The following is a 25,744-nucleotide window of genomic DNA, read 5'->3' as shown; positions in this document are numbered from 1 at the left end:
AACTTGGCCTTTAAGAAAAAAAAAGGCAACCCCCAAGTCCCGGCGCCTGCGCACTAAGGCGAGCCGCGCGGCCGCTTTCCCGCTGCTTTTCGGCGGAATGGAGCGCCTGGGCCACGCCGCGGGGTGGGGCACAAGGGGCTGTGCCCTCGCCGGATGGGAAACGAGGTGCCGGAAACTTGAAACCCCACAGAGTACAACGTGTCCACTTAGACGGCGGTGAGTGCCGCCATTTTCTTTGCGGGCAAGGACCGGGAGCAGTTAGGGGCCTCATTTTGTGCCATTAAGCGGATGGGGGGGGGCATGGTCTGCGGCCTCAGCACTTTGGCGCGTGGAATTAGGGTCCCCGCTTTTGGGACTGACTTCTAGTGACACGTCGAGGCTTGCCCAGGTGGCGAGAGCGACGCCGCCTCGGTCCCGGATGTAAGATGGCGGCGCGGGGGCGGGGCCCGGGCGGTCACGTGCCGGGAGTCGAGCGCGAGCCTCCTTAAGGCATCTCTACGGTCCGCCCGGGCGCACTGGAGCCGCGGAGGGCGAGGCGGGCTGGTTCGCGCGGAGCCGCTGCGGTCCGCCCGGCCCGCTCCCAGTTTTACGGGGTTTTGTTCCTTTTATTCTCGCCTCCTGCCGAGGTGCACGGTATTTCTCCGAGGTGCTGGGGGCGTGTGGCTGGGGACGTCCGGGCTGTGCCTGCGGTTCTCACCGCGGCGCCTCAGCGAGAAGCGCCCCGGGCGTTCACCCGCGCGGAGAGCCGGCCGGGTGGCGGGTGTGGGCAGCGTGGTGCCGGAGGAGGGAGGGACCCGGCCGCCGCCCAGCCCCCACGGTAGGCTCGGGGCGGGAGGGGCGCGGGCGGCGCTGCCCGGAGACGTGGCGGGAGCGCGGCGGGACGGCCCGGAGCTCCCGGCGGGCGGAGCGCGGGAACGCTGCTGACGGCCTCGGGAACCGTCGGATCCCGTCGGCGTCGGCTACGTTCCGGCAGCCTCGTCCCTGCTTTTCCGTGGCTCTGGGGCGCTCCCCTCGGGGCCGGGGAGGGAGCTGCCCCCGCCGGGACCCCCGCACCTTTCCTGTGTCCCGGGCGGCCGGTTGCGAGGCGGAGCCCGCCCCGCCGGTGATCCCGGGGCTGGGCGCCCGACGGACGGCGGCGGAGAAGGACGAGGAGCGCCGCGCCGCCTCGCTGGCCAGCCGGGTGCTGCCGCCTCGACACCATGGCCCTGGCTGAGGTAGTAGTTTGTGCTGTTGGTCGGGTTGTGACATTGCCCGCTGTGGAGATAACTGCGCAAGCTACTGCCTTGCTAGTGCTGGTGACGCTCAGCGCGCGGAGGACAATGGCCGGGGGTCCCCTTTGTTTTCCGGGCGCGGGGGCCGCCCGGGAGCCCGGCGCCGGCCGCACGGGACCGTTAGTTCCACTGTGTCCCGGCGGGGAGGGCCGCGGGAGGGGGGACGGGCCGTTTTCAAAGCGGGGAAAGCTTCGGGTTCGCTCTTTCACTCTTGGAGTGGAATTGTAAGAGGAGGACGCACAACTCACCGCCCTCAAGTATTTCAGCTCTTTGCAGTAGTTGATGCTGGATTTAGTTTGTAACTTTTTAAGTTGGAACTGCCCTCTCCTGCAGAACCGGCACTGGGAGCAGAATAGTAGACCCATTAATTATAAAGTTTATGCCTTAAAATATTGTAAGTCTGGCTTTTTGATATGTTCCCTCGGTAAATTTAAGAGTTTTTAAAATGTATTCCTGAAGCAATCGAACGTTTCTATTTAAACTTTGCAACTCCTCGAATGAGAAGATTGAATTTATAGTTAAATGCACTATTGAGATTTTTTTTTTTAATGAGGCAAATAAATTCTTTCTACATTGTGCTGTGTGTGTTTTTATTTTTTATTTATTTATTTTTTTAGTTTAGGGGCTCAAATTCTGATGGTGTGGTGGGGTTTTTCAAGAAAACTTAAATTGGATAGCTAATGGAATTACTTCATATTTTAAATACCCCGAAGTCTGGGTGGAAAAGAAGATAATTGTATTTTTAAAATTTAATTTCATGAGGTATATCAGTTGTAAATGTTAGTACTTCAACTGTTCTGGTTTTGATTTGTGCAAACTATAGGTCTGAATGTAATGGAATCACAAACAATTTTCTGTGGTTTAATTTTTGATGCTTAATTGAAAAAGCAGTTCTTTGCTAAGGATAAGGCACATTTAAGAAAAACTTTAAAAACCAGCAGAATCCTTTAATAGGAGTCTGATGCTTTTGTAATTCAAAAGTGATCTAATGAGTGTGCCTTGATTTGGTTTTCTTTAGCTTTGAGCCATAACCTTATCTATCTGATCTCATCTGGATGGTGCTGCCTCTTAGCTAAGAAGCTTTTATGCTGAATCTTAAAATGCAGGCAGTACTTGAATATTGGCTCTTTGAGCTTCCTTTTATTGATATAAAAGCAAAATAAATTCAGGACTTTATTAAGTGCCAGTTCTTTTAAGTGATGGAAATCTTAGGGTGCTATTTCAAATCTTAATTTATGAAGAAATAATAATAACATACTAATTGTATTCTAATAACTTCCATTTTTAAGACATTCAGCCAATCAAGCTAATCTTACCTAAGAGGTCATTGTCTTTCCCACTACACTGTTTAACATTTTATAAGATGATCAGCAGTTGTTAATCTTTACCTCAGTATTACAGATTCCTCCAATAACTTCCTGAACTTCAATTGATTGATAGATAGGAAACTGTTAAACAGATAAAGTATAGTTTCTCCTCAGCTTTTAAAGTAAATTTCATCCAAAATTCTATTGCCCACATAGTAGGAACATTTTTTAATGTTATTTTTTAATAACTTCCATGTTATTCTAATTTGCTGAGTTGCAAAATACTTCCACTGCCAGCATGTTTTTATTACCATAGTTCTATGTCTGCTTTAATCCCCAATCTTACAAATGTATCAGCCTTCCACTTTTACATTACTTCACACACTGGTGAAGATTACGTACTGAACACTTTTACTGTTGACAGTTTGCTATAAGAGGGATTTGTTTTACCAAAAGCATAGCTTTCCAATCTTGGTATTTCCAATATTTATTTGGCACAATTAACTTTTTGTGTAAAGACCAATCATTTAAGTAATTTGTATCAGCAAAACACCACTAATATGAAAGAATATGGCAGTATTTTGGGTGCCCTCAAGTACCAAAGGAAAGCTGAGTTACAGTAATGACATTTCAATGTCACCTCAATTATTAGAAAAATAAATGTTACTGTATATGGGACTCCTGGAGACTAGTCTTGGGGAACGTAGTTTTGCTTCAGTGCCCCAAAATGAGAGTTCCTGATTGTTAATCTTATATGTAAAAACATTATAAGCTTTTTAAATGTCCTTTTGGCAGGTAGGCAGGAGTGACCAGAAATGCACTCAGGACATACTGGTCTTGTGGAGTACCCCGAAAAGAATTCTTCCCATAGGAACCTGACAGCAGAGTTGAGCTGTTGGGAACAAGGGACCAAGAAAGCTGTGAGGTTTTTTCATAACTACTTTCTCTTCACCAATGGCACATTACACCCCACTTCTTCCGTAGTGAAGAAACCTGACAAGGTATTGTTATTTTACTTTCCCCATTGAATATTCCTCTCTAATTTCTGCAATAAAAGGGAAATAGGACAATTGTCTTCCAAAGTGAGTTAGGACACACCTGATCTGGGTGGCTGAAATGGTTGAGCATCATCCCCTGCACTGAAAGGTTGCAGGTTCAATTCCTGGTTGGTACATGCCCAGGTTGTGGGTTCGGTCCCCACTGGAAGGCAGCCAATAGATCTTTTGTACATTGATGTTTCTCCCTCTCCCTTCCTCTCTAAAATCAATAAAAACGTATTAACCCTTTGCACTCGCTTTTTTCTCGATTCCTGCTACCGATGCTAACCGTGTCGAGTCACACTCGACATCCAAGTGCAAAAGGTTAAAAATGAGGACAGGTTGGTAATACATATCTATTGTCATAAAGTCTAAAAAGCCATAGGTGCCATTTGTAGATAATTATGGCAAAAATATTAAAGTTATTTGATTTTAATCAGTTCATTAAGTGTTCTTTTATAGGTTACTAGTGGCCCAGTGCATGAAATTCATGCATGGGTGGGGAGGTTTCCTTAGCCCAGTCTGCACCCTCTCCAATCAGGGACCCCTTGGAGGATGTCCGACCCCTATGGGATCGGGCCTAAACTGGCGGTTGGACATCCCTCTTGCAATCTGGGACCGCTGGCTCCTAACTGCTCACCTTCCGGCCTGCCTGATTGCCCCTAACTGCCTCTGCCTGCCAGCCTGATCTCGCCCCCAACTGCCTCTGCCTGCCTGATCACCCCTAACTGCTCTCCCTTGCCCTCCTGATCTCGCCCCAAACTGCCCTCCCCTGCCGTCCTGGTTGCCCCCAACAGCCCTCCCCTGCCGGCCTGATCTTGCCCCCAACAGCCCTCCCCTGCTGGCCTGATCTCGCCCCCAATGGCCCTCCCCTGCTGGCCTGACCTTACCCCCAACGGCCCTCCCCTGCTGGCCTGACCTTGCCCCCAATGGCCCTCCCCTGCCAGCCTGATCGACCCTAACTGCCCTCCCCTGCCGGCCTGATTTCGCCCCCAACTGCCCTTCCTGCCGGCCTGATCGCCCCTAATGGCCTCTGCCTTGTCCCCCACCACCATGACTTTGTCTGGAAAGAAGTCGGACGTCCGGAAGATAGCCGGTCGGCCTGGTCTAATTAGCATATTACCCTTTTAGTAGTTTAGATAGATTATATAGGATAGGATTGCTTAAAGGGGTAGGGAAAGCCTTTTTCATCAGGAGGAGATGCTCTTGGCAGACAAAAATACATAATCCTTATATCTGGACTGATAGCCAGCCATATGCACTATACTGCCACCGGTCATTAAAAAATTGAAACAATTTCTTACACCTTACACCAAAAAGCTGTTGCCCTTAAAACCCCTCCTCAGCCCCCACCTTAGGTTCTGCCTTCACACTTCACCCAGATTTGGTTCTGATTGGTCAGTTTCTATGCCAGTCAGCGTCAAAAGCTCCACCTCCTAGGCAGCCATTGGCTCCTCACAGTTCACCCAGATTTGGTTCTGATTGGTTGGTTTCTATGCCAGTCAGCGTCTCTGGGCCTACCAACAGGCCGATCAGAGAGGCGGGGCTGATCAGCAGCCCCAGCGGAGGCCTGAGAGAAAGGCGCGGCTGCTGGCCAGCCCTGAGAGAAACAGAGAGGCAAGGGCTGATCAACAGCTGCCACTGAGGCTATGGATCAGACCCTGCTTCTCTCTCCAGGCCTCTCCGGGCTTGATCCCCAGCCCCTTCGGCAGTCAGTGCTGGGTTGCGGCACCTGCAGCAGCGGGCAGTCAGTGCTGGGTCGCCATGGCAACCCAGCACTGACTTCCGGTCGGTTGAGCCTTCGGTCCTTTTGGATGTTATGGACCTTGGGTTTTTTTATATATTAGGATTACTATTAGGCTGTATGGGAAAAAATAATTGTATGGTTAGGTCACTGCCCCAAAGGAACACACACAAAAGGTGTTAACATGAAGTGTAAGAATCAAAATGAGGCGTATAAGAAAAACAGTGACCTACTTTACCTTTGAGACCTGGCAGAAAAAAAGTGGGTGGAAGCTGAGGGGAAAGAAGTATGGAGCACTTAGATCATGTAGCTTAGAAAGGTATCTTGGTTATGTTTATAGTAACCTCCAGTAGTCATTCTAAAAGTGGAATTGATATCTTGGAGCTGAGCAATACAATTGTAATTAATAGTGATACTCTGGGTGGTTTACATTTTAAATTTGCCCATATGTGCACTAATATGCTGGGGTATTAACTGAATTTGTTTAACACAAATACTACTAGTCCCCACAAGGAATATAGTGTGCTTTCATATCTCAAGTTGAGAGTTTTTATTTTATTTTGGTTAATTTTTCATTTTTAGTTATGTTCAAAGTGGTATGAAACACATAATTTAGACCATATAATTGTAGTTGGTTACTCAACCAGGGAGCAGTTGAGAAAATTTTAATTTATAACAGAAAATAGCATTACAAATGCATGATCTAAATTGCCAATGTCTGTGGACACATTTTAGTCCCTAATTTACTTGACTTTTCTGTGACATTTGACACTATATGGTCTTCTGAGAAACTCTGACCTCCATGATAAAACACTCTTAATTATATTATAATGGAACTAATGGAATTTGAAACCTGACTAAAAGCAAATGATGCATTTTCAGAAAGTGTTGTTTGAGGTTGGAGAAGGAAAAAGAACTAGGAATATATCCTTTAAAATCAATACAAGACATACCTTAGTTTTGTAGTTTTAATATAATTAAAAGACAAAATGTGTACTGCTGGGTATCAGTGGTGCAGCTTAAAGGATCTTATTGACAACTTGAGAGACAGAAATCTGTATAGGAATACATTAAATCACCACAGGGTGCAATTAACAAAATCTACACTGGAAAATTCCATAGAATAAATGACCTGATCTTTTAATTTTTTTATTTTTATTGATTTCAGAGAGGAAGGGGGAGAGAGAGAGAGAGAGATAGAAACATCAATGATGAGAGAGAATCATTGATCAGCTGCCTCCTGCACACTCCCTACTGGGGATCGAGCCTGTAACCGAGCATGTGCCCTTGACCAGAATCGAACTCCATACACTTCAGTCTGCAGGCTGATGCTCTATTCATTGAGCCAAACCAGCCAGGGCTGACCTGATCTTAAAAATGAAAGAAAAAAAAAAAAAGTGAAGGAACCTATAGATTAAAATAATTGTTTTTGAAATTACACTTATAGTAGTAATTCATTGTGGCTCTCATTTATGTTGAACAACATGAGTTTGAATTATGGGGTCCACTTTTACACAGATTTTGTTTTCAATATACAGTCAACCCTCTGTATTCCCAAGTTTCCATCCATGGTTTCAACCAACTGTGGATGAAGATAGTATTTTCTGTCCACCATTGGGAATTCTCAGGTGGGAGAGAGCAGACTGTATGCATTGATCTTCACCATTTTTATATAGGGAACTTGAACATCCACAATTTTGGGATCTGGACACTGAGGGACAACTGCAGTTAAATTTGGGGGGAGTCAAAAGTTACACAAGGATTTTGGACTGGGGAGTCAGACCCCTAACCCCATGTTTAGAGGTTAACTATACATACAACATAGGAAATACATAATTATTAATGTCACATTAAAACCAAGAAGATTCTTGCCCGCCCAGCATGGATCAGTGGTTGAACATCGGCCTATGAACTAAAAGGTCACCGTTCCATTCCCGGTAAGGACACATACTCGGGTTGCAGGTTCGATTCCCATTTTGGGGTGTGCAGGAGGCAGCCGATATATGATTCTCTCTCATCATTGATGTTGCTGTCTTTTCCTCTCCCTTTCAGAAATCAATTAAAAACAACAACTTCTATGTACTTTATTCTCTGATGATTCTCTTTTAGTCCTTCTATATCCACACATGTTTTTCTTTATAGTTTAAGTAAAAACCTTTGTGAATTAAGGAGCATATCTTCAAATGTTCCATTTAAAAAGATGACTGGTGTCAATATCTGATTCCTTCATACTCATAACTGATACCTCTCTGGAGAGCTCCTGAGATGTTTTGGGCTACAATTATTACTGGTGGGCCACTAGAGATTTCCAACCTTACTTCCATATCTTTTTCCTTCCTAGCTCACCCATGATGACTCATTTTTGTCAGTCCTTCATCTTATAAGCTCTGGTATCACCTTGTATAAACAATCGTTTCTGTTTTGCCTTTTCATTTTTAAATTGCGGTATAGCCCTAACCGGTTTGGCTCAGTGTATAAAGCGTCGGCCTGCGGACTGAAGGGTTCCAGGTTCAATTCCAGTCAAGGGCATGTACCTTGGTTGCGGGCACATCCCCAGTAGGGGGTGTGCAGGAGGCAGCTGATTGATGTTTCTCTGTCATCGATGTTTCTAACTCTCTATCCCTCGCCCTTCCTCTCTGTAAAAAATCAATAAAATATATTAATAAAAATAAATTGCGGTATAATTGATGTATGACATTATAGTATATTAATTTCAGTTGTACAACTTAATGATTTGATATTTGTATATATTGCTAAATCACTATAAGTCTAGTCAACATCTGTCACCATACATAGTTACAAAATATTTTTTCTTGTGAAAGAAAAAGCTTTTAAGATTGACTATCTTGGCAACTTTCAAGTATGCAACACAGTATTATTAGCTATAGTCTTCCTGCTGTAACTTAAACCCCCATGACTTATTTATTCTATAACTGGAAGTTTGTACTTTTTGAACCCCTTCACTCATTTTATACCCCTCCCACCCACTCCCATCCAACTCTGTCTGGCAACCACCAGTCTGTTCTCTGTATCTTTGAACTCTGGTATTTTTTTGTTTTAAGGTTCCACATATATGTGAAATTGTAGGGTATTTGTTTTTCTCTGACTTATTTCACTTAGCCTAATGCCTTTATCTATGTTGTTGTAAATGGCGATATTTAATTCTTTTCATGGCTTAATATTCATATATATATATAAATATATGTGTGTGTGTGTGTGTGTGTATGTGTATACATATCACATTTTTAAATTCATTCATTCATGGATAGACACTTAGGTAGTTTCCATATCTTGACTATTTTAAATAGTGCTGCAATGAGCATGGGCATATGGGGGTACATATATCCTTTAGAGTTAGTGTTTTCATTTTCTTAAAATGGACTTAAAGGGACTTAGCAGTCAATTGCAATGTGCAGAATTTGTTTGGGTTCTGATTTAATCAAAGGCAACTGCAAAAATATATATGAGATCACTAGAGTAATTTAAATACTGACTGAATATTTGAAGTTATATAATTGTTAATTTTTTTTAAAATGTATTTTATTGACTTTTTACAGAGAGGAAAGGAGAGGGACAGAGAGCTAGAAACATCGATGAGAGAGAAACATAGACCAGCTGCCTCTTGCACACCCCCTACTGGGGATGTGCCCGCAACCAATGTACATACCCTTGACCGGAATCGAACCCGGGACCCTTCAGTCCGCAGACCGACGCTCTATCCACTGAGCCAAACCAGTTTCGGCGTAATTGTTAATTTTTGATAATGGTTTTGTAGTTACTTAAAAAAATAACTAAAGAATTTATTAATGAAAGAATATAATGTGTAGAATTTGCTTCATACTTCAAAGTAATCCATAAGGTGGAGGGGGCATGTACACGGGTGGAAGTATACATGAAAGAAGATTGCCCTTGTGTTGATATTTGTTGAACCTGGGTGATGGATAAATGGAGTTTTTTATACTATTCTGCTTTTGTATATGTTTGGAATGTTCCATAATAAAAACTAAAAAAACAATAAGCAACAGTCAGACAAAACAAGAGAAAGAATCCTGTGATTGAGAGAGAACCAAAGAGTGAGAACCCACACAAAACCACACAAATATTAATAGGATACATACATGGACATCTTCTATTTTAACCATGGGACTTGCAGATCTTAGAGGATAATTACTATTGTATAGATGTTTCAACTACTAGTAACTCTAGTATCCTCTGATGACTATCCATGGACCCTGTGAAGTTCATTATATTTGAATTGACTAAATATTCCATAAACTTCCTGATTCTACATTATGACCCCTCCCTTGTTCATTGAGTTTCTTGTTATTTTATTTTAGGGAATTAAAGCCACCAATTCCAAGGTTAGGAATTCCCCAATAGTTAAATCAGACCATAAACAGGGATTGAAGAAGCAGAAAGGCCCTCCACTACTACCAGGAAATCATATACCTAGAAAAACACGTCATCCCAAAAGTTAGTGTGCAAGTTCCAAAATGACCTCTTGGAATTTGATCTGATGTCTGTCTTTTTCCCTTATCATGTCCCTCTTTTTTCTTTTTTATCAATTAGTAGAATAATTTTTGTGTCTTTTTATGTGACTGTGGTAAAAATAATATCCCCCTTCTCCAAAAGTCATGCTCAGTTGGATGTCTAAAAGTTGTCATGAGATGTTAGATCTTTTGTATTTTTTTCATGTAAGAAAAGGTAATCAAGAAAAATATGGTGGTTTGTACCTATGTGGTTTGTGCACTGAAAACTGTTGGAAAGAGTTAAGATGATGAAATGCATAGTCAAGCTAGGCTAAGTGGAAAATCATGCTGGGGGATAGATGGAGTTTTAAAGTGCTAAGAAAATGATTTAATGAAACGGAGGCCATAAAATTTCTAGAAAGGATATAGACCGATTTCTTCCAGAATTTTAGGAGCTCTGGGAATAGGAAAACCATAACAACAAAAAAAAAGAATTCAACTTGAACATCAGAGCTGCACCCTTGGATGAACTTGGGGAAAGGGGTGGGTTTTCTGAAAAAAAAAAAAAAAAAAAAGAATCTGGGATCATTCACAGTCATTTTTAAAAAATATGTTTTTATTGACTTTTAGAGAAGAAGGAAGAGAAAGAGAGAAACATTGATGATGAGAAACATGGATCGGCTACCTCCTGTACGCCTCCTACTAGAGATCAAGCCTGCAACCTGGGTATGTGCCCTGACTGGGAATTGAACCAGTAACCTCTTGGTGCATGGCTTGATGCTCAACCATGGAGCCACAGTGGCCGGGCTTACTCAATCTTTTTTTTTTTTTTTTTTAATTGATTTCGGAGAGGGAGAGAGAGGTAGAAACATCAGTGATCAGAGAGAATCATTGATTGGCTGCCTCCTGCGTGACCCACACTGGAGATTGAGCCCGAAACCCAGGCATATGCCCTGACTAGGAATTGAACCATGACCTCCTGGTTCATAGGTCAGTGCTCAAGCACTGAGCCACACCGGCCAGGCTCAATCATTTTTTAAACAATTGTTAATTTGTGTATTTATTAGATATCAAGATGAAAAGGAGCTTTCCTATTTGAGGAACTAGGCATCTATACTAATAATAGAGAAATATGCAAATTATCCATTACAGTGTCACGTCATGACTGGATCAGCAGGTTGCGTCCCTGCCCTCTGCTCAGGCAGCTGCAAGGCCCGGGACAGGATAGGATACGATAGGAGGGGATAAGAAAGGAGAGGGAGAGGAAGGCAGGCCTGCATGAAGACAGGCTGAGAGGAGAAACAGAAACACAGAAAGGGAACAAGAAAAAGACGCAGGAATGGAAAAGGGAAGGAAACATGGGGCCGCATGCGGGAAGGGGTGGCGACTGTGGGGGGTTGGGGGAGCAGGTGGGGCAGTGGCCCCCAGTGCCGGCCATTGGTGGGGAGGCGCCCAGGGTCTGGGACGGAGTGGTGGACGGTCCAAGGCCTTCTGGGCAGAGGCACTCCTGTTTTGTGACAGGAGCAGCAGCGCCTGGGCCACACGGGCCTTGGCCACCCTCGCTGGGCCAAGCATCCCGGGCAGGGAATGGGAGCAGGATGGCGGCAGGGAGGCCAGGGAAGGGGGGGGGGCAGTGAACACCTGGCCGAGGCTGAGCCCTAGGTTGGGGGTTAACACCCCCACTTCCCCCCGAACAGAAGCTTTAAGAAGGAAGGGAAGGAGGAAAGAACTTCTATAAAGGAGTCAGTAGAGAACAGAGTTAAAGAAGGAAAGAGGATGTATGAGTGAACTGTAGGAGCTATAATGAAAAGCCTATCTAATAATAGACAAATATGCAAATTGACCATAACTCTGACACACCCACAAGCCACGCCCACCATCCAATCAGAGCAAGTATGCAAATTAACCCAAACCAAGATGGCTACAGCCACAGAGAGCAAGGTTTCCTAGGTAACAGAGGAAGCCAAGCTTTCCGCCTGCCCTTGCCAGGCCTAAGCCTCCACTCAAGCTACAAAGTTTCAATTATAGAAGGTAAACAACTTCAAACAAATGGCAGCAGAATGGAGCTTGAGAGAGCAGGCCAGGGTTGCTGCCGGCAACAGGGGAAGCAAAGCTTTCCGCACACCCTGGCCGGGTCCACCCGCTTAAGGCAACAAAGTTTCAACTATAACCCCAACACAAATGGCTACCGGCCTTGGAGGGAGCCCCAGGCTTGGCTCCACTCCAGGCTACAAAGTTTCAATTGTAGAAGGAAAATAAATTCCAGATACCAGGGCCTCCGCTTGCGTTACCAGGGGGCGTGGCCCGCCTGCAAACCATCACAGGCCCCTCGCTCAGGCCGCCCCACACCCCAAGGGAACCCCCACCTGATCCGGGACGCCCTTCAGGGCAAACCAGCTGGCCCCCACCCCTGTACCAGGCCTCTATCCTATCTAATAAAAGAGTAATATGCAGATTGATCATCACTGCAATACACAATATAGCTGCCCCCATGTGGTCAAAGATCCTGCCCCATGTGGACACAAGATGGCCACCACAAGATGGCCAGCAGGAGAGGGCAGTTGGGAGGCACCCAGCCTGCAAGGGAGGGCAGTTGAGAGGGACCAGGCCTGCAAGGAAGGGCAGTTGGAGGTGATCAACCCTGCAGGAGAGGGCAGTTAGGGGTAACCAGGCTGGCAGAGGAGGGAAGTTGGGGGCAAACAGGCTGGCAGCAGAGTGGTTAGGGGGTGATCAGGCTGGCAGGCAGAAGCAGTTAGGGGCAATCAGGAAGGCAGGCAGGCAAGCAGTTGGGAGCCAGCAGTCCTGGATTGTGAGAGGGATGTCCGACTGCCTGTTTAGGATCAGGCCTAAACGGGCAGTCGGACATCCCTCGAGGGGTCCCAGATTGGAGAGGGTACAGGCTGGGCTGAGGGACAACCCCCTCTGTGCACGAATTTCGTGCACCGGGCCTCTAGTCAAGTATAATTGTGTACTGGGGACAGATTTTAAAAGTAGGAGTCAGAAAAGAAAAAAGATAAATGATAGTGAATAATTAGGCAGGTAGATAGATAGATATTAAAACAGTGCAAGAAGTAGAGAAGAATGTATGGGAAAGGTAAGATGAGAGAGAAAGAGGGAGGGAAGAAAAGTTTTAAAGGGGAGCCAGTAGAGCTTAAAAGGAGAATGAGAAGAAGGAAGAAATGGGGGAGGGAGCAAAGCAGGTTTGAGGGAGGAAGTGAAGAAAAAAATTAAGGTGGGAAGGAAGGAAAAGGGGAGGGAGGGCAGAGGTAAAGATAAAGGAAAGAAGGAATGTGGGGAGGGAGGGAGGATAGGAGAAAGATGGGAAGAAGGATGATGGAACAGAATTAGGAAATAAGGAGGAAAGAAAAGTTTATAAATGATGAGTCAGTAGGAAAAAGTGTTACATAAAGGGGAGAGAAAAATTGTGTGACAGGGAGAAGCCAATAAGGAAGTCAAATACAATTGTGTGTGAAGGGGACAAGATTTTAAAAAAAAAGTTAATAGTGGCGACCAGGCTGACAGGGGAGGGCAGTTAGGGGGATCAGGCAGGCAGAGTGGTTAGGGCAGGCAGGCAGATGAGTGGTTAGGGGCCATAGGTCCCTGAGGACTTCTGGATTGGAGAGGGTGCAGGTCGGGGTGAGAGGTATAGACAAAGAGGCTGCAATATGGTTATGGACTAGATTATGAGAAATGTACAAGAGCAAGGAGTTTTGACTATTTTTAAAAATTGAGATATAATTGATATATAACAAAAGTTTCAGGTATACAGTATAATGATTCCATATATGTATGTACATATTGCAAAGTGATAACCACAATAAGTCCAGTTAACAGTCACCGCCACACATTGTTACAGTTTTTTCAATCTGTTCTAGGTATCTGTGAATTTGTGTTTTTTGTTGTTTTATTTTTTAGATTCCACATGTGAGAATATACAGTATTTTTTTCACTTAGCAAAATGCACTCAGGTTCCATCCATGTTGTTGCAAGTGGCAAGTTTGTTCTTTTTTATGGCTAATACTCCTGTATCACACTTTCTTTATCCAGTCATTCATCAGTGGACTCTGGTTGCTTCCATGTCTTGGTTATTGTAAATAATGCTACAGTGAACTGTGGAGTTGGGGGGGGGGGGGGGGGGGGGGGGGTTTGCATATAGTTTTTTTTTTTTTTTTTTTAGTTAGTGTTTTCATTTCCTTCCAATAAATACCCAGAAGTGGAATTTCTGGATCATGTGGTAGTTCTATTTTTAATTTTTGAGGAACCTTCATACTATTTTCAGTAGTGGCTGCACCAATTTACATGCCAACCAACAGTACAGGAGGGTTTCCTTTTCTTCACATCCTCAACGACACTTATTTCTTGTCTTTTGTATAATAGCCATTGTAACAGGTGTGAGATGATACCTCATTGTGGTTTTGCTTTGCATTTCTCTGATGATTAGTGATGTTGACTGGCTTTTCATGTACCTGGCCATCTGTATGTCTTCTTTTGGAAAATATATATTTGGATCCTTGGCCTATTTTAAAGTTTAATTGTTTGGGGTGTTTGGTTTTTTTGTTTGTTTGTTTGTTTTTTACTATTGAATTGGGTAAGTTCTTTACATATTTTGGATGTTAACCTCTAATTAGATATGTAATTTGCAAATATCTCCTATTCAGTTGTTTGCCTTTATGACTATAAGAATAAGAAATATTTTTATGGCTTTGAGGAGAGAAGTGTTATACAGGGAAAAAGAAAATTGCACATACAAAACTTGAAGGAGGTGTGGTAGGGGAAGAAGGGTTGTTTATTATGAGGAAGTGAGAATGCTGGTAGGAGGGTAGAGGAAAAATGAGAGGGATTATGGAGACTTGAGATTGAAAATATAAAAGAGATCATTGATAGGACAAGGTCCTGTGTTATTATAGTCTCTATTTTACATGGAAAATCTATCTATTAAAAGCATCCTAGAGGTACGTTTGTTGTTCTATCTATAGTAACTATCTAAAAACATATTTGAAAGTGCTTTAGAACAGGGATCTACAAATGTTTTCTCTAAAGGGCCAGATAGTAACTATTTTTAGGCTTTATGGGTCACATATGATCCCTATTGCATGTGCTATTTGTGCTCCTCCTATTTCCTCTTTAAAAACATAAAATCATTCTCAGCTCATGAGCCATTAAAAATCAGACCACAGGCCAGATTTGACCTGCAGGCTATAGTTTGCTTTAGAACATAACTTTCCTGATGAAACATTGTGTCTCTCTCCCATCTCTGTCCCAATAACTAAAGACCCACAGGTCTTTCTTGGAGAATAAATAGTTGGAATAACTTAATATTTTTAAATGTCTGTGACTCCTGACCTACTTTTGACCATCATCACTCAGATATGTGACTATAACTGCGAAGCATGGTTTCAACGACAGTCCTAAAGCCATCTTTTGTATCCTTTCTTTTTCCAACTGGTAGTTTAAAAACACATCTGCCAGTTATTTGACACTTACAAAAAATAGTCTGTGTTTCTTTCTCTTGAACCTACTAGTAAGCAGTGTTTGTAACTGCCTCAATAAATAGAATGTGACGGAAATGACACTTGTGTGACTTCTTTAGGGTCATAAAAGGTGATAGAGCTTCTGCCTTCCTCTCTTCCTCTCTCTTGTGACACATCCTTTTGGAGCCCTGAGCTGCCATGTAAGAACAGCTACCATGAAGCTTCCATGCTGTAAAGACCAGGGGAGATCACACAGAGATAGGAAGAGATGTCTCAGGAACCCCAGCTGTGCCTGCCCACAGCTATTTAAGTCTTCCCAGACCAGGTGCCATACATATGAAAGATCAAGCTTTCAGATGATTCTAGCACCAGCTACCATCTGGCTTCAACCTCATTAAAACCCAAGAAAGAACCATCTAGCTAACTTTAGTCAAGCCTCAGAACTATGAGAGATAATAAAATGGTGGTTGTTTTAAGCCAAAGTTTCAGGGTGATTTGTTACATAGCAATAGATAACCAGAACTGCTTTTGGGACCTGGAAATGGAATATTACTATAACAAAACCTAAAACATATGTCAGTGACTTTGGAACTGAGCTATAGGCATACGTTGGAAGGGCCTTGAAGATATTAGTAGCACAAGTCTGATAGCTCTTGAGGTTGTCAGTATGGCTTAAAGGAAAGTGAGGGAAAAGTTATTAAAGCTGAAGGAAATGCCCTTGTTAGTAAAACTGTTGCCTGTGATAATATAGAAATAGAAAATATACCTAGTGGATCAGCCTGAAGATTTTTCAGGGTAATGGGTAAAAGATGCATCTGGTTTATCATAGCCATCCTCCTATATAATAAAAGCCTAATATGCAAATTGTCCTCTTGACTGGGAGTTCAACCAGAAGTTTGACCACTCACTATGATGTGCACTGACCACCAGGAGGCGGCGCGGAACATGGCGGGCATCGGCGATGTGCTGCCAGTGCCGATGGGCCCCGAGGAGAGAGGGACTGCGGCAGGATGGTGGAGCAGGTGAGCGGGTGGTGCCAGGCCAAGGCGGGTGTGAGCAGGGGCCCAATTGCCCCACCGATTGCCCTGCTGATTGCCCTGCAGACAGCGACCAGCGATGGCTCTGACACTTCCATTACAGAGAAAGGGCAAATAGCAATATTAAAATATTTCTTCTAATTATTTTCCTTTCAATGTGCACGAATTCATGCACCGGGCTACTAGTATATCACAAAAATTTCTTTAGAAGGAATTAATCAGTTTTGAAACACAATTTAGAGAAAATATAGAGGAGTCAGGACTTGCTGGGTTAGCAAATAAAATCTTATTTTGGTGATCAGTCTCTCCCAGCAAAATATTCCCAAAGTAAAAAAAGGCCTCAAGACAAAAGTCAAATTCAGGGCCCTATCACAAAACCTTCTTAGGGTAAACACAAAACTAAGGATATAATTGCAAAAGTATTAAGACCCCAGAAAGATTTAGGGTGGTTCTTTCTGAATCCTTGCAAACAGACGAAAGCTTAAGGATCCTTTCTGTTCAACAATAGGAATTCTAAGACTAATAAAGGCATTGATCCACAGCAGCTTTACAGGGAGTCCCAGGTAGACAAGACATGATGTGACTTTTGTCTAATGAAGTAAAGAGATCAATAAGGTAGGAAAACAAAGCTTTTAAGAAAATTATACATGTAAAAATAATATAAGGAAAGAGGTAGCTTCAGAATGAAAGCTTTTAGACCCTGAAACTTCCACAGGCAGGAAGTAGGCTCATCAAACTATTGAACTTAAAATATGGACTATACTAGTGACCCGGTGAGTGAAATCGAGCAGCCCCACCAACCAGCATGTGCCCCGCCTGCCACCCCGCCTTGACACCCTAACCTTTCCACCCAGAGCTCCAGTGCGCCTGGCCCCGCCCCCACCCCTTCTGGCCTTCTCTGGCCGCTTCAAGCCCCGCCCTCGGTCCTGCCTCCTCCAGGCACCTCCTGCTTCTGCCTTGTCTCTGGAGCAACACAGCGGCTCCACCCTGTCATGGCACTGGAGGAGAGCGTGGAAGCCTTGCACCTGCTGCAGAGTTTCGAGTGCCTCTTCCTGGCGGCGTGCACACCATGCTCCTTCCCCTCGCAGGTGGGCGGCGGGTGTGCTGAGTGCTAGCGGTGGGTGGTGAAGGACTGGTGAGGGGGGTGCTACGGGCTCTCACCCCTGCCCTCCCTGCCACGGTATGGTCCTTCCTCCTCCGGATGCCTCCCCACTTCTGCCCCGTCTCTGGAGCAACGCGGCGGCTCCGCCCTGCTGCACACGCAGCCTCCTGCTGAACGGTCATTACAGCGTGAGGGCGTCACGACCATTAGCATATTAGCTCTTTATTATATAGGATTTTATGGAATAGGAAGGATAACTCAGAGGATGGAGCCAAGAGCTGAGAAGAATCACTGCAGGCTGTAGAGGTGCTATGGACCAGAGATTGCTACATGCCTTTTGCTTTCTCCCTTTTTGAATGAGAGCTGTAGTAGTTATTCTATGCCTACCCCACCATGTTTATTGGGTGTGTGTGGGACAGATAATTTGTCTTTAGTTTACAGGTTTTTAGACTAAGAGGAATGGTACTTTTCTCATTGCTTTTCTTTCTTCCTTTAAAAAAAACTTTAAAACATATAATAAAACAACAAGATATGTTTGAATAACTATAAATAAGCATGAAGATTCTCTTTCCTTCTAAATCTTATATGTTTGTATATGTTAAGTACCTAATACAGGACCTAGTTGTATAATTAGCTTTTTGGTAAATGTTAGTTTCTTTTATCATTATTTTTACCCATGTTTTCCAGTGCTCCTATGCTGACTTCTAGTTCATCATGGCTCTCTACCTCTACAACCTCTTGCCCCTCTTAACCCCAGGCCTCTCTCTATATGCTCCAGATATTTTCTGGATTTTTATTATATCTAAACTCTGAACTTTCTGACCTTACCTTTATAAAAATTTAGAATGACTAGATAGTTAATATGAATAATGCTAGTGTTAACATAAAAATTTCACTTGAATGACAGTGAGAGCAACCTTCAGTGTTTACCCTGTGGAGTAAGCAGAAATTCATCACTTTTATAGGCCCCTTGAATCTATTTTGGGCAAGGACCCTTATGTTGATACTCAAGTCATGATATTCTTGTTCCTTTCTAATGGAGAGTTGCCATTTTTAAGGGATATAATATAGTATAGAAAAGGTATTCTTTAAGAAGAGGAGGAAGAAGAAAAAGGTAGAGATAAAAATTATGAACAACAAGTGCATAGCTATCAACAAGTGAATCTAAAAATCAAGTGAATAACAAATCTGAGGAACAGAATAAACTGGTGAATATAATAGAATCAGGGGCATAGAAAGGGAGTGGACTGATAATTCTTGGGGAGAAAGGGGTGTGGGATGCGAGAAGAGACTGGACAAAAATCATAAACCTATGGATGAGGACAGGGGTAAGGGCAGAGGGTGGGGTGGGAACCAGGTGGAGGGGAGCTATGGGGGAAAAAAAGAGGAACATCTGTAATAATCTGAACAATAAAGATTTATTTTAAAAAAATAATAGCATCTTCCCATAAACTAAAAGCTTGCAAAGCCTTAGTGTAAAAAGAAACCATCTAACTTTAAGAATGAATTTATTACTGTTATTGGTGGAAGTGGGGTTGTTGGGGTACCACTGGAATAAGCATTTCTGGAGGCCTCCACGACAGGATGAGATATGCTGGAAAGCTTTATTTCCATGGAATTACTTCCCTTCAATAGAAGCAGAATCAGAGTCCAGAGTTTCCTTTCCATGTTGGAGCTGGATCTGGTACATCATCAGGCTAGCTGCAGTCCATTAGTTCATTGTGTGTGGGGTCCATACGGCCTTGGGCCATGTGGGTGAATGCAAGGGAGCCCTACCCACCAGCCCAAGAGCAGCAAGAACCCAACAGTTGAACTTCTTTGTTCAGGGCATTAAATGTCCCAAATCTTCCCATGCTTGCAGTGTTCACACCCACTCTGGCCAACCATCTCTGTCCCCAGGAGTGATTGACAGCAAGCAACTTCCTATGTCATCCCAACTTTACTGGGCACATGTCTGTCTTCCCTTTGTTGGACGCATGGGGAGTGTAAAGTTGTAGCTTTCTGGTGAAGCTGCCCAAATGACATGCCCATAATATCTGGCCTTCCCTCTTTGCTCCTTTCCTGCTATTAATAACTAGTTTAATTACAACGATATCATTACCAAGTGAATTTAATTTACAAAAGGAATTTTCCCTAATATTTAGGCTATTGGTTGGTTTTGCTATTTTTTTTAAATTTATCTTTATTGTTGAAAGTATTACAGATGTCCTCCTTTCCTCCCCCATTGACCCCCTCCAACCTGCTCCTGCCCCCTACCCCAGGCCTTCACCACACTATTGTCTGTGTCCATAGGTTATGTATATCTACACTAGAAACATGCAAATTGACCGTACCTCCGCTATGCTCACAAGCTCCCCCACCAGCCAATCAGGAGCGAGTATGCAAATTAACCCAACAAAGATGGCTGCAGCCACGGAACGAGCAGGAGGCTTGGGTTTCCCTGGCAATGGAGGAAGCCAAGCTTCCCACCCGCTCTGGCAGGCCCTGGCCTCCACTCAAGGCTACAAAATTTCAATTATAGAAGATAAATAAATCCCAACAAAAATGGCGGCTGCCACGGAGCTGGAGAGAGAGCAGGAGGCTTGGGTTTCCCCTGGCGATGGAGGAAGCCAAGCTTCCTGGCTGGCCCTGGCCTCCCCTCAAAGCTACAAAGTTTCAATTATAGAAGATAAATAAATCCCAGATACCAGGGCCTCCACTTGGGTCGCCAGGGGGTGTGGCCAGCCTGCAAACCACCACAGGTCCCTCGCCCAGGCTGCCCCATGCCCCAAGGGAATCTCCACCCTGATCTGGGACACCCTTCAGGGCAAACCAGCCGGCCCCCACCTGTGCACCAGGCCTCTATCCTATCTAATAAAAGATTAATATGCAAATTGACCATCACTTCAACACACAAGATGGCTGCCCCCATGTGGTCAAAGATGGCTGTCCCCATGTGGACACAAGATGGCCGCCACAAGATGGCCAGCAGGGGAGGGCAGTTGGGAGGGACCAGGCCTGCAAGGGAGGGCAGTTGGGGGCAATTAAGCCTGCAGGAGAGGGCAATTAGGGGTGACCAGGCTGGCAGAGCAGGGAAGTTGGGGGCAACTGGGCCTGCGGGGAAGGGCAGTTGTGGGGTGGGGGGGACCCAGGCCTGCAGGGGAGAGCAGTTGGGGGGGACCAGGCCTGCAGGGGAGGGGAGGGCAGTTGGGAGGGGACCAGGCCTGCAGGGTAGGGCAGTTGGGGAGGACCAGGCCTGCAGGGTAGGGCAGTTAGGGGTGATCAGGCCTGAAGGGAGGGCAGTTAGGGGTGACCAGGCCTGCAAGGGAGGGCAGTTAGGGGCAATCAGGCTCGCAGGGGAGTGGTTAGGGGGTGATCAGGCTGGCAGGCAGAAGCGGTTAGGGGCAATCAGGACGGCAGGCAGGTGAGCAGTTGGGAGCCAGCAGTCCTGGATTGTGAGAGGGATGTCCAACTGCCCATTTAGGCCCGGTCAAGAGAGTGCAAAGGGTTAATAGCTGTGTGACTTCAGGTAAATTTCTTAATCTCATTTATCCTCAATTTCCTTGGTTGTATGAGATTGTTTCAGAGATCACAGATAATAGAAGTTAAGTACCCAGAAAAGTCCTGTCATCAGGGAAATGGCCCTGATGCCAGTTTAAAGGAATGATCAGGATATGGCTCAGAAAAGATAAAAAGCAGAAATGTATTATTTTCTGTTAAAACTCTTCTTTGGTGGTTTTAACTCTATCTCGCATGCCTAATTGTGATGTCTACCAACATTGTCAAAAACAATAGTCAATCTGAGTGTTTTCTTATAGACTGAAGTCTAGCCTGAGATTAGGGAATCCCTCCTTGCTTGCTAGCCATTGCAGCAGCAATGGTATTACATTACTTGGATAGCTAGGAGTCATTTTGCATGACAGCTGTCACTTCTACAGAAACTGTAAAACGGACCCAAACAAGTATGGGACTATGGATCCATATGTTTCCCCTTTATCAGAGCAGTAGATCCTCTCGACTGCCTTTAAAATAGGGAGATTATCCTGGATTATTCAGTGGGCCCAGTATAATCACAGTGGAATGGGGAGGCAGAAAAGTTAGAGTCAGAGCAGAAGACATTTTGGAAGGGAAGTTATAGTGATGCCATGTGAGGACCCCGACCAGCCATTGCTAGGAAGGAAGGGGGCCATGGGGAAAAGGACTCAGGCCATCTATAGGAGCTGAAAAAGGCAAAGAAACACATTCTCACCTAGAAACTTCAGAAAACACTTCTGACACTTTGATTTTTAACCCAGTAAGACCATTTTGGACTTTGGATGTCCAGAAGTATAATTAATTTGTGTTGTTTTAAGCAGTTATGTTTGTAGTAGTTTGTTAGAGCAGCAGTAGAAAACCAATATAGCATCCTATCTAATAAAAGAGAAACATGCAAATTGACCGTACCTCTGCTGTGCCCATCAGCCACGCCCACCAACCAATCAGGAGCGACTATGCAAATTAACCCAACCAAGATGGCGGTTAATTTGCATATCCAGGTGCAGACCGAGGACTGAAGACAGTGTAGAAGGAAGCCAAGAGCTGCAGAAGGGAGTGAAGCTGCGGAGAAGCAAGCAAGCAGGGCGGCGGAGAAGGGAGGGAAGCAGGCGGGGCGGCAGAGAAGGGGAGGGAAGCAGGGAATCTTCCTGCAACGGGCCTCTAGTTTAACTATAAAGTAAATCTCTAAAATTGATGAAACCAAACTTCATCTCTCTTTCCAAGAAAGGTGCCATTACCAGTGAAATGACAAAGCAAAAGGAAGCAGAGGAAAGCAACAGTACAGGGCCTGGTGGTGGACTGGCTGACTGCTCATTACAGCGGTCTCTGTTCATGTTCTATCTTAATATTTATCCTATACCCTGCCTTAAACCATGAGGGTTTTCACCCCATTGCCTGGGTCCTCGTATTGCCTCCTCTATTTATTTCCTTTTTGCTTGCTGTGATCCCCTCCTTCATTTTTCTCTTTTTCCATTTCCCCAGTTGTCTTCTCTCCACTTCTCTTCTACTCCGACAGGATCTAGCAGTGGCCCAGCCAGTAAGAAGAAAATGGACATTCCTACTAATTCCCCCCTTTCCTCTCCACACCTACATTGTCCCTGGGGAAGAATCTTGAATGAATGCTAGCAAAGAACAAAAAGGAATAGAGAGGAAAAGAGACGCTTGGAGACCGTATGAACTGAAAACAGGCGATGATTGCTACCTCATCTCCTGGACTTAATTGTCACTCTTTTCCTTTGGAAAGTTGTTGTACTGTACTTACTATACACCAGGGTTGAGTGTAATTATTCAGGTGCTCTTGGTAGTAGGGTAGAAGCTCCTTCACTTCTCTAAATAGTTAACTAATTGCACACTTAGAGCCCTTGGCAGAGTTTAGGGTGCAGGTAACTACTTGGAGTGTACCTAGCCCCATCATCGTCTATGATCTGCACAGGATTCAGTATACACTTTAAGCTAATCATGTGTTCATTGAGCCTGCACCGTGTATTTGGCCTTGCACCAATATAGTTAGTGGTGGTGGCAGCAAGCAGGTGGCAGGACCAGTGCAGCTTTCCGGTGGAGAGCCATCTCTCTGGGATATGATGCGCAGTTGCTGTTTCCTTGCTACAGCATAAAAGCAACTTATGCAGGTGTTGTCCTAAGGACACGAGCTTATCTAATTTGGTCAAGACAACAGAAAAAAAATTCCTCCCCTTCAGATTAGTCAGTAACTCTGTGTGCCTCCAAGAGTGCAGTTAGTTCTTCCTTCAGAGTCAGAAGGTGCTCCTGGGGCATGAGGAAGGAATGCTCCGTTCTGCTGCCTTTGATGTGCTCTCCCAGGAAAGCCAAATTATGTCTTGGCATCATTTCAGCCACCTCTTGTTATTTTACAAGTTATATCACGTGACTTAATATATTGGACAGGACCAAATCTTTAAAGAGGACGTGACAACTTTAACACCCCACCATGATCTAGGTATACTCCCTGGCAGGGCTACATCTTCATTCATTAGAGATGGAGGAGGAGATGTAAAATATCTAATTCTAATAATCCCTTTAATTGCTACCGCCCTCTAACTGGTCTCCTTGGCCTCTTTTGTTCCCTCCTCCAATCTTGCCCATGGACTTTTGTCAGAGGGAGCTTTTTAAAACAACACTGACAGTGACCCCTCCCTCTCCTGCCTCATTTGAGTTAGATGCTCTCATAACACCCCACACATTCCAGTCATCACACCAAACTGTAATTGCATCTTCACTTACCTGCATCTCCCACTAAACTGATTCCTGGTGGATGGCCCTCCACATAGACAGATGCCAGGAGGCAAACAGTACATGTGGGTGTGTTGAGTGAGTAAAAGCCATTTGGCTAACTAAGAACTTAACAGTGATTCCCTGTTGTTTACCAGATCAGACCCAGTCTCTTTGTTTCAGTTTCAACTATAGTTAACCCCTGAACTATGTGGGTTTGAACTGCGAGGGTCAATTGAAAAATCCATGTATAAGTAGACCTGCACTATTCAAACCCACTTTGTTCAAGGGTCAGCTGTACTCTGATTTCTCTTGTATACAAGCCTTTAGATCTCTTTTTGGTTCTCTTCTGATTCTTGTGTCTTCATTCTGTGAGTTGTTTCCTCTGCCCACCTGTGGTAGCTTGTCTCCAAAGATAGCTGCCATCAGTTTCTTCTTTTCTGTATACACATGCTGCTCCCCACTGAGAGGTGGAGTCTTTTCCTCTGTGTCCTTGAATTTGGCTGGCCTGTCACTAATTTCACCAGTAGAATATGATGGAAGTGACACTGAGCCAATTCTGGGCCTTTTCTTTAAGAGGACTGGCATTTTCCACTTCCTATCTCTCAAAGACCTGAACTTCCGTTAACACATCCAGGCAACTCTTTTGGAGAGAGAAGCCACGTGGAGGAGGCTGGTGTACTGGGTATGAAGCCATCCTAAATAACCAGCCCAGGTTGCGGGGGTGGGAGAGATGTGTGCATCCAACTCGGGGGTTCTGACAACTGATAACCAAACCCACTACATCTGTATAGAGAAAACCAGAGCTGCTACGAGACACAGCCTGTAAGGTTGACTGTAAGTAAGACAAAAGAGGTGTTTTCTTTATTCTTGAACTGAGGGTAGCAATCATAATTCTGATACTTGACAATGAGCAATTCAGAGGGAGGAGGAGATTGGGAGGAAGAGAAGCATCCACTGAGTGGCCTGGGAGGGAGCTTCCCAGAGAGCAAAAGAATGCAAAGGAAAGGAACTGTTTTGTGTTGTGATGACAGATGAGTTTCCTGCAGTGTCCTGAGAGCAGCCCAGCAGGGAAAGGCGGAGGGGCAGAACCCGACCACTGTGCAGAAGGAGGGAAAGCTGCTGGTTAGCTGCCAGCTTGTGGTCTGTCCTTAGAGAAAACCACACTGCAGTTCAGCTGGAAAACTAGAAAGACGGCGCTTCGTACTTATTTCTGTGTCTTGTGTCATATTAGTGAAATAGGATTATTTGAAGCTAAAAACAGTTATACTAGGATTTCTGAGTTTAGTTCTCTTCTGTGATTTTTGGCTTGCTCTGCAGTCATTATGGTTTAGATGTATTTAAAGACACATATATCGTTTTCTTTAGAATAAGAGTAAACACCTGACTGCTAATCTTTATTAGGGAGTGAAATTTCTGCCACCTTGTAAACATTGTTTCACATAGAGGTGAGATGCTGCTTGTACTTATACAACACCTAGGATCCTTTATTTTGCTGCCCAAACTGATCAGTGGTGCCTAAAATGTTAAGTTGGAAGGTTGTGTACTTCATTCACTGCTAGGTTATAGGAAGCTTTGAAACCATTCTAGAAGGCAGCCAGTAATTGTCCTCGCACCTGTCAGGGTGGGCAAGCACAATCCTGGTGTCTTTGCCTCCTCTTCTTTATGCTCTGTGATTCACTATGGCTAGCATGACGTTCGCCCTCTCTTCTTGCCTAACTCCTCCTCATCCTTCGTGACCCAGTGCAGCGGTCAACAAGTGGAAAATTTCCCTGTCCCCTACAGGCTCTTAACTCTGTATCTCCACCACAATCCCTTTTTACCTCTGTTATTGTACTTACTTCGCATGAATGTTACACATTTAGGGAGGTACACACAGGATGTGTGTAATATGCACTTGTGGCTTGTGGCCCGAACAAGTCTCCATTCCTAACCTCCAAATCCATTTTTGTTGTTCAGGGAGGTAACCATTACCTTCTGCTCCACTTTGTCTTGTAATAGCACTAAATGGGCCACCTTTGTTTCTACTCCAGCAACATTTGATAAGACTAGTCAATGATGACAGG

At 44.5% G+C, this 25,744-nt stretch overlaps 1 long non-coding RNA gene across 1 annotated transcript in view; it reads left to right on the top strand.

Annotated features, from left to right (window-relative positions):
• The window catches only part of LOC129149778 (uncharacterized), a 63,141-nt gene continuing 37,397 nt past the window's right edge, over nt 1-25,744 (top strand). The window contains exons 1-2 of the long non-coding RNA XR_008556586.1: nt 1-216; nt 16,230-16,321. This is a non-coding gene — a long non-coding RNA (uncharacterized LOC129149778). The remainder of the gene's footprint in view (nt 217-16,229; nt 16,322-25,744) is intronic.

Source organism: Eptesicus fuscus, chromosome 7 (assembly GCF_027574615.1).
Source record: "Eptesicus fuscus isolate TK198812 chromosome 7, DD_ASM_mEF_20220401, whole genome shotgun sequence".
Classification (NCBI taxonomy): domain Eukaryota; kingdom Metazoa; phylum Chordata; class Mammalia; order Chiroptera; family Vespertilionidae; genus Eptesicus; species Eptesicus fuscus.
This window is presented reverse-complemented; position numbering and strand designations above follow the sequence as displayed.